The 9,012-nt window shown below is 42.0% G+C and overlaps 1 non-coding gene across 1 annotated transcript; it reads right to left on the reverse strand.

The window, feature by feature from the left end:
* Positions 1-94, reverse strand: trnai-uau (transfer RNA isoleucine (anticodon UAU)). The gene is made up of 2 exons: positions 57-94; positions 1-36 (listed from the first exon to the last, which is right to left on the reverse strand). It is a non-coding gene; the product is annotated as a tRNA-Ile (tRNA).
* Between the last annotated feature and the right edge of the window lie 8,918 nt (positions 95-9,012).

Here is a 9,012-nt window from a genome sequence, read left to right on the forward strand (position 1 = left end):
TGCTCCAGGTGAGGCTTGAACTCACAACCTCAGCATTGCTCAGCCTCAGTACTGCCTATAAGTACCACGCGCTAACCGATTGCGCTACTGGAGCTTCAGGTAAACGATGTCCTGATGTATCAATCAGCAGTTTGCTTCTGTCCACTTTTGATCACCTGCTCTTATTTCACCTATTGTACCTGGAAGTTGATGATTGTCACAGAAGGATGTCACTGCTAGTGGCTTCCTGTGTGGATGAGTCCTCTCAGGAGATATGTCAAACTTAGCAACTCAGAAAACTGAACTTTACTTTGTCTGTAATGTGCTTTTTCACATCTACTGCTTTTCATTATCGAAACCTAAGCAAATTAAAGCTGTTGCTTAGTGTTTCCTGACACACTCTCTCTCTTTTGTGGTGTAAAACTAGTTTTTTAATCTAACCTGTCATGTTCCCCATAGTGAGGATTTTTAAAGCAGGTAAATGTCTGCATTTGGAGGGTTGGGGGTGATAAAGGTGGAGATCATTTTACTTCTGACACCCCTGAGAAACCTTCTGTGGTATTACTTTCCCGTTAAAAATCTTTCATTAGTGTTTGATCAGGTTTCAAGAGTAAAACTACTCGATTAGGTTTACAAGGTAAACCGTTTAGATAGAAAATAAAATAACTGTAAATAAAACTAGGTTTGGGTGTAAAAAATTGTTGCTACTTTTTCTTGTTTGTAAGGATGATTTATCCCGGAGGACTGAAAAAACATCTGGTAGACCTGCAAACAGGGCGTGAAACATACTGTATCATAGTTTAATTTATATTGGTTTCAAAGTTTATTTGAGAGAAACAAATATTCAGCGAGTCTGCGTTCAAAACAGAGCCCAGTCCAATGGACATGTGGGGCATAATTAGTATAAGCCTGCACGCACATGAAAAGATTAGCTTACCAAAGGTAGCTTGTTAGCATTACTAGCACCAGTTGTTTTCCTTTGTTGCATGCTAGCATCCACACACAGGTGCCAAATGTGGTTACACATCGCTTCAGTAGCACCACAACATGTTTGAACCAACATGGAACTGGAGTTTTATGTTGATAAAACATGAAGAATTCGTTTTACCAACGAATTTTTTTAGTGCTGACTAGCAGGAACACCAACATTAAAATGTATCCCTAGTCCCTCAAGACAGGTCGATCCTTCTATTGTGGCCATTTCATCTTTTGTCAAGATATCAGGCTGTGAAGTAGGAAAACTGATTAATTACTGGGCGAATCATTGCATACCCTCAATAATTTCAACTGTGTGACTTGATTAATGATAGAAGGATTGATAGTGATGAACATTAGTAGACAAAACAGACTAATGAGTGATGAGATTAATGGATTGAAGTATAGATGAATAAACATGTGGCCTGCCTGTGTGCTGTCAGAATGGATGGATGGACGAGTAAATGTTGGATGCTGTATGTGAGGATGATGGATGGAGCCCTGCTGGCTCTCCAGATTGATGGATAACAGACTGGATGGATGGTTGAACTGTAAGCATGAACCGTGAAGTGTTTCCAAAAATATTCCAGTCAGAAAAAACAAAAACTCCACCTGACAAATTTCCCAAGCAAGGAGGAGAACAATGGGAAAAGTGAGTAAGTGTGCAAATAAATAACCGAGTTCAGTGGCTTCACAAAGACATGAAGAGGATTAAGATGAGAAAAATAAACACAACACAGTATAACTCCAAAGGGTTTATGAAGAGGGCAACAGTTTGATATGAAGGAGAATAACAGGAGTGGGCATGCTGTCACAATCATGTGTGGAGAGTGTGTTTACTCTGAAAAATAATGCAGCGAGTGCTGTGTTATGATTAATCATCCCGCCTTAAGGCTGATTTTAATCGGCCGGAGATATTATGTTTTAAACAGAGATCAGAAGAAATAAAGTCTGTTGAATACATTTTTCACTCTGCATTTACTGGTCAGCTTTCTTTGAGATAACGTGAACGTGCAGTCAGTTGTAGAGAAACTCTTAGTACTGATGCACTTTGACGTATCCATCCATGCATTCTCTGCTGCTTATCCAGGTTCGGGTTTAAACAGGCACATCGGGACTTCCCTCCCCACGGCCACTTTATCCAGCTCATCTTGGGGGACACTGAAGCTGGGTCTGCCCCAGGGCTTTCTCTTCTCCCACTAAAGGGCATCCTAGTCCTTCAATGTGGATGAGTAGCAGCTCTACTGTGAGCCTCTCAAATGGTAAATGGGCTGATGTACATATGATGTACATACAGTGCAGACAAGTACTTTGTCTGATATTTGCACACACTCCAACAGATGAATTAGTAGCAAGGATACTACAGGGTCACCAGTAATTGGACTGGCGACCCTCTGACCCACTCTTCCTCCTGTGTCAGGGTTGGTTTTTACAGCCAGCAGTGACCTTGTGGAGTTTAAGCTGTCAGCTAAAACAAGCAATTTTGGTGGTTGTATGTGTGCCAAGTTGCATCACTGTTACGCAGAAAACTAATCACGCACTAGAATTTAGCTCGACAATTTTAAGTGCAAACTTCATGGACCATCTATACCACACGGCCAAAACTATTGTTTACAAGTGATCACATTTAAGGTGTAGCAGCTGTCACCTGTAGAAAGGGCTACACTTCCTAAGAGACTAAGTTGCAGAGTTGCAACACAAAACCAGAAATTTTGAAAAGTGCACAAAATAAAGTGTAAGGTTTATTTTGTGCAGTTCCCTCCTTTACATGAGCAACTGTATACTGTAATACTGAAGGTGAGAGTTGTGTGTATAAAACGAGGAAATTAAATGACAAAATGCAGAATCATTCCTTTGTGTGAAATAACCTGTTACTTACACAGCCCCTCTGTGAGTCTGAGTCCCTCCACCTGTCTAAACCAACCAATGTGTGTCATGAGAAACGGCACATATTTGTGGCAATAGTAAAAAAAAACAACTATACAGGTCAGACCTCAAAGACCTCGTAATTGTTTTGATTTCAATTTGGATTTACGCCATCAACTTATCAGAAGGAAGTGAGTCATTGCTATCCATCCCATTCAGATTGTTCGCAGGGACCCTTCAGTGCACAGTGCCATTAAAGTTATTGAAGGCAAAGATGGTTTCCAGATGCTGTTTTGTAGGTAATATTCTTGATCCCTTCCTTGCTGTTGGTACCAGAGTTTTGGTGTCAGATTGATGGTTTAGAACGCCAAAAAGTGTTGCCCCGTTTATGATGAACAGCTTCTGTTGTGCACAGTGAGCCGTGGATGTGGAGGTGTTGGTTATTTAGCAGGCTTTGTGGTGAGTCATCATTCATCCTCTTGTGAGGTTCATCTGTTAAACACTCTGCCAGTGCTGTTGTTTTTCAGGCATTAACATACTGAACCAATGAGTCTGCAATATTAGCATAAAACTAAGCCTTCAATGGTGACACTTCATCATTATTGTGGATATAAACGCCTTTTTCAAAACTGCAACTCAAGTAACTGTCTCCAAACTTTAGCTTGTAAACTGGATATACTTTTGTTTTTTCAGACTATTCTTGGTAAACACTGAGGATGGTTGTGTGGGAAAATCTCAGCAGACCAACAGTCTCTGAAGTACCAACCCCACCCTAGCATGATTGCTCATGCTACATTCAAAGTTACTTAAATCAACTTCCCATTTCTTCCCATTCTCGTGATTCAGCTGAACTTCAGTAGTGGTGTGACACACCTGGTTATAACGACACTCGTTATAACCAGGTGTTATAACTCCTGGCTCTGTAAACACTGCCAGGAGTTTATGGCTCAGTCTCTTTCGGGTCATGCTGCATAAAATATACATTTTGTTTTGTTTGGATTCACAGTCGAGTCCACGCCTTGCGTGTCACACCCTGTTTCAAATACCAAAATGGTGACAGCACAAACACTCATCTAGAGGCTCCATAGCAAGACAAACCAGTGGGGGGCGTCACCGTGGATACGTTCGTCTTTTATATTGTCTATGGTAGTGACACTCTCAGGGGGCCAGCACTTACCTCCCGTCACCATGTGGGGCTGCCAGCGTACAAACACGTCTCATATCTCATGTAATACAACTTTCCTGCGTAGCTCCCTTTTGATTTGGATTCAGTTGCTTCAAAGGCAAACGTCCTTTTACAAGAGAAGAAGAACCACCTGCAGGGCCGTCTCACCCTGAAAAGTGTGTCTGAAAGAAAGAAAGAGTGTGAGACTCTAAATTTGTACGAGTGTGTGTGAGAGGAAAAATTGTGTGCGTGTGTCTTGTAGAAAGTCTCGCTCCTCATCTCTGACATTTCCAGGTCACTCAGTTATCAAATGGCTTCTCCGCCCCCTCGCTTTCCTCTCCCTCTTTTTCTCTGGTTTTACCTCACCATCTCTGGGAGGCAGAGAGGGTGAAAGAAAGGAGGAGAGGAAATCAGATTAAAGGTGGAAAAGACAGAAAGAAGAGTGTTTGATTTGATTTTGATTTGATATACCTTTATTAGTCCCACAACGGGAAATTTAATAAGGCTGCCGACGTATTGCACGCAATGGCGGCACCATCTTACCCTCCGACCATACATACAGTACATTACACAAAACATCACATGGGGAAGACAGGTCAGAGAGGTCTAACAATGGAAAATGCACCACATGAGGAAAGATAAGGAGAAAAAAATAACTCCCCCCAGACTGAGCTCCAACAGGGAGATGGAGGGGGGGGAGTGTGTGCATATCAGTGTATATGTATGTGTGTGCGTGTCCAGAGTTCAGTTGAGACAGTGTCCTTCGCCCTGCCAGGCTAAGTAAACAGTCTGCCAGCCAACCCAGGTGGCCTTGCATGGAATGGGGGGAACAGACTAAACACAGTCGTTATCAGGGTGTTTTTTGTTCGGCTCCAGCCTTGAGACAACAGCTGGTGCCAAAGGGGTAACCGCATGAAGTGATGGTGCTTTTTACTTTAGTGCGAACAACTCATATGAATTTCAAAGCAGTTCTAACAGTCCAACACTGGTCTCTCAATCTCCCATTGGAGAGCCGCGGGCTTCGCCATACTTGCGTTCTGTGATGTTGTCATTCTTGTGCTCAAAGAGGCGATTTCTGAGAGCTCACGACAGTTTGCCTCCCCGAGATGTATCCAGTCTGCAGTCAGAGATCTTATTCTGAGTATTTACAGCAGCCGTAAGCCTCTCCAAGATCTTAGCCGTGCTGCACTCAATGAGCCCATTTTGAGAAACTCACGCCTCTCCCATCGTTTCAATCCCAGCGGGCAGCCTTGTGGGGGGTTTGAACAGCCGGTTCCGCTTCCCTAATTCTTCGATAAGTCAGGGCCAAGCCAGCTCCGATCAGCCAGAACCCTGTTATCATGGTTCCGAATAGGTAGATATCTTCAGCACTCAGGCTCACCCAAGCCCAAACTTCTCGTTGAGAAAGAGGTGTCAATTGCATTCAGGGACCAGTTGATCAAATCCATAATTCCTCTTTTAGGTTTTAGAGAACAGACTGTGAGAGAGTGTTCCAGGGAAAATACAAAAAAAACCCCACGAGACTAGACAAGGACATAAGAGGCTAAGCAGGGAAGCTAAGGGAGAGGAGGAGAGGAGAAAAGTGCGACCGCCTTCGTCAAGAGCAAGAGCAGAACCCATGATGGAAGTCTGGTGGGTTTTGCTTAATCAGTATGTATAGAGTCCCACAGGGTCAGCCAAATATCAAAACAAAAGTCTAAATCTCTGTGGGTTATAAACAGCACATATTCTAATAATCCAATAATCAGCCAACTCCAGAGTAAACTGATTATCCGGTCGTTAAGTGATGACGTGACGAATCCTACTTCCGGGCCTAAAGTAGTCTGCGTTTAATATGGCTTTTGTGTTGTTAACATGTTTAATGTTTTGTATTTTCTTCTATTTAATCTCAAAAAGCTCCTAAAACAGTCAGTGATCACGTTAACTTTTATCAAGTGGGAATAAAGTTAGCTTGTTTATATTATGCTAACATAGCTGTGTCGCTAGCGGTCACGTAGTGCATCATTAAATACCAGCTAGCCCAACTTCAGTAACCCTACAAACGCCACTGCTGTTTAGTTTTCTGTCTTCATTTATGCTGGAAGTGATAACAGAGCTGTACGTTTTAATTTGTTTCCAAAACCCCGCAGTCAAGACATGCTATGTTGTATTTAGATAGAAGCTAGCGAGCTAACTTCCTGCTAACTTCTAACTCTGTTAAATGTCATAAATTCCGTTTTCATGGATGCCTGGATGTTAAACTCAATTGTTACACCTGGTAGAGCAGAACGCTGATCATTTTATTAAAGATGAAAGACTTTAGACAGTTTTTCAACTCTCAGTAATGCCATAGTGATCGTTTGATATATGGACCTGCAGCGGAGTTTAGGCCCAGACACGGCTAGTGACGTCAGACTTAACGACCGGATAGCTGTCAGCTGCAGAAGTGTTACTCCACATCTTTCTCTCACAGATGATTGACATACTGGGTGAGTTTGCCCAGATGGTCCACAGTTAGACTTACTGATGATGGACACTGGTCTCCCTCAGAAATACCATTTGTCATCGATTCTTTTCATAACTTGAGAAGAAGAAGAAGAGTCATCTGCAAGTTGTCGTATTTGGTGACCACGGGATCGCTTCTCTAGTGTTTTTGCAAAACCTCCATCTTACACCGAGGCAGATTGTAGAAGCATGCAAAGTAAAAGTGCTGAGAATTAACCACTCCAAATCTGAAAATCTGTAAATCTGTGGCACAATCTGCTTATAAATGGGGAAAAGGTGGAATGCCAAGTCCGGGTTAGGGAGTTTTTCCTTCCCACTGTCACCAAAGTACTTGGTCATGGGGGTGGTGTGACTGTTGGGGTTTCTCTGTATGACTAAAGGGTCTTTACCTTACAATATTAAACACATTGAAGTGACTGTTGTTGTGATTCAGCGCCATGTAAGTTACACCGAACTGAATTGACATGACTGTCAGTCATCTCTAGCTGCCATGTTGCTGCTAGTCACTTCCTGTGTGTAGGAGGATCCGAGTTGGCGCCACTACTCCTCCATACTGTTAAGGAAGTGGTTGGAGAGAGGGAGGTGACAAGTGAAGTAATTAAGTGCATTTATCTTTATTTTTACTATGATAATGTGTAGAGACACCTTCTACCATAAAGATGAAACTGCTCTGAATTAAATTATGATAAACTTTGTTTGGCATTAGTGTCACAGCAACCTCAACGTTAAACACAATCTCCAGTTTGGCATTTTTCCCGTGTTGTTTTGAAGTCGTAACTACTTTGTGTAAAACATGAACCACTGAAAAGTTTGCAGAGAGTTTCACATGTTTTTCTTTAGTTGAGTCTGATTCTGTTCACGGTTTTCATCTGCAGGCTTCGTCCAACAAATAGAAAACCTCGTGCTGTCTGTGTCTGAGGAACAAAGCAACAGACGAGCTTCAGTCTCTGGAAAACAAATTGATTTCTGCTGTTTAAAGATTTTATGCTGCGCTTCCACAGTCTGTCTCTGAGAAAACCAAAGATAAAACCTTTTATTACTTACTTTACTTTTATTTTCTTCTTTTATTGCAGCTGTTCTCCAACGTCATAAAGTTTAAACTTTCCACCCACAGATGAATATGAAAGACTAAATAATAACACATGAATTAGTGACACCGTGGCAGTTTCCTCTCTAACCAATAATCCCTGAAGTCAAAGTCAAAATATTCTACACTTTGCCCAGCAGTCAGAGACCCAAACATGTTGAGTTAGTTATCAAAGAAACAAGGAAATTGGAAAAAAATCCCCATTTGGGAAGTGGTTACCAGCAAAGACCCAATCAGCTGTTTCCCTTTTGGCTTTCTGCTGGTTAAGTAATTGATTAATAAATCAAAGCTCAGCCGAGGCTACCAGAGTGCTCCCCGCAGAATGCTAATGTTTCCACGCTACCCTTTCCTCTTTTTGTTTAGCTCTCCTGGTTAATTTCTTGTTAATCTTATTATGTTTATTTAAAACTGAGAACACATCACCCTCCGTGCAGACCGCAGCATGGGAAGGCTGGATGTAGACGGAGAGTTATTGTTCATCACCAGAAAATAGAAAAAAATAAGCTGCTGATTTTAACCCGTATACATGTCCAAATTCTGAAAGGAAAATGGAAGTGATGAGATTATGCTTTTTGTATACAGCACACACATTTCTACAGAGCAGCAGTGTGTGTGTGTGTTTGTGTGTGTGTCAGGGAAACTGTGCGTAGGAGGGGGAATACACAATTTGTTGTGCTTACAGCTGAGGTGCTGAAATCAGCAAAAACATTTTGCTTCAGAAGAGTTTTGCTCCCACTTACGGCTGCTTTCACTGCACATTCCCCTGTTACAGCTGAGAGGGACGCAGGCGCGCGCACGGCTGCTGTAATTGGTTCGCTTCACCTGCTGAGACTCACTCACTCACACACACACACACACACACACACACACACACACACACACACACGAACACACACACACACACACACACACACACACACATACAGGTGACAGGTAAACAGAATTGTCAAAATGACAAGACAACCCTGTTTAGGGAGTCAGCTGACTCCCAAAGCAGCAGCCCAACACTCAGAGCTGGATTAATGCTCCAGAGTGAGGACGTGATGAAATATTCTGCCCTGCTTGTTAACTGAACACACTCACAGAAATTTGGTCCAAACCAGATTAAAAGAGGTGGTTTCATGCACTCAGGGCAGTAACCTGAAGAGTTTATCTCTGGGGAATTCATGGATGGGAAGAACCTCTGCTTAGTATTCCACCTTTAATCTGTTTACAAAATAATATTTAATTAGTATTTTTTTTTAAATATCGAATTTTTAGTGAAATGGGAGCCTGTGTTGGAGGTTTCAGGTGTTAAAAGTCTAACATAAAACCAAAAACGTCCTTGAATAATCACATTACTTTGATATAATATTCATTAAGCACTTAAATGTGCTCTACGCAACGGTGCTTTCATGTATTAGATGCTTTTTATGCCAAGTACACATTAACTTCATAAAAAAGTGTTTGGTTTTTG

This window comes from Diplotaxodon limnothrissa, linkage group LG10 (genome assembly GCF_057381915.1).
Source record: "Diplotaxodon limnothrissa isolate DT_005_m linkage group LG10, D_limnothrissa_male_GT1.1, whole genome shotgun sequence".
Classification (NCBI taxonomy): domain Eukaryota; kingdom Metazoa; phylum Chordata; class Actinopteri; order Cichliformes; family Cichlidae; genus Diplotaxodon; species Diplotaxodon limnothrissa.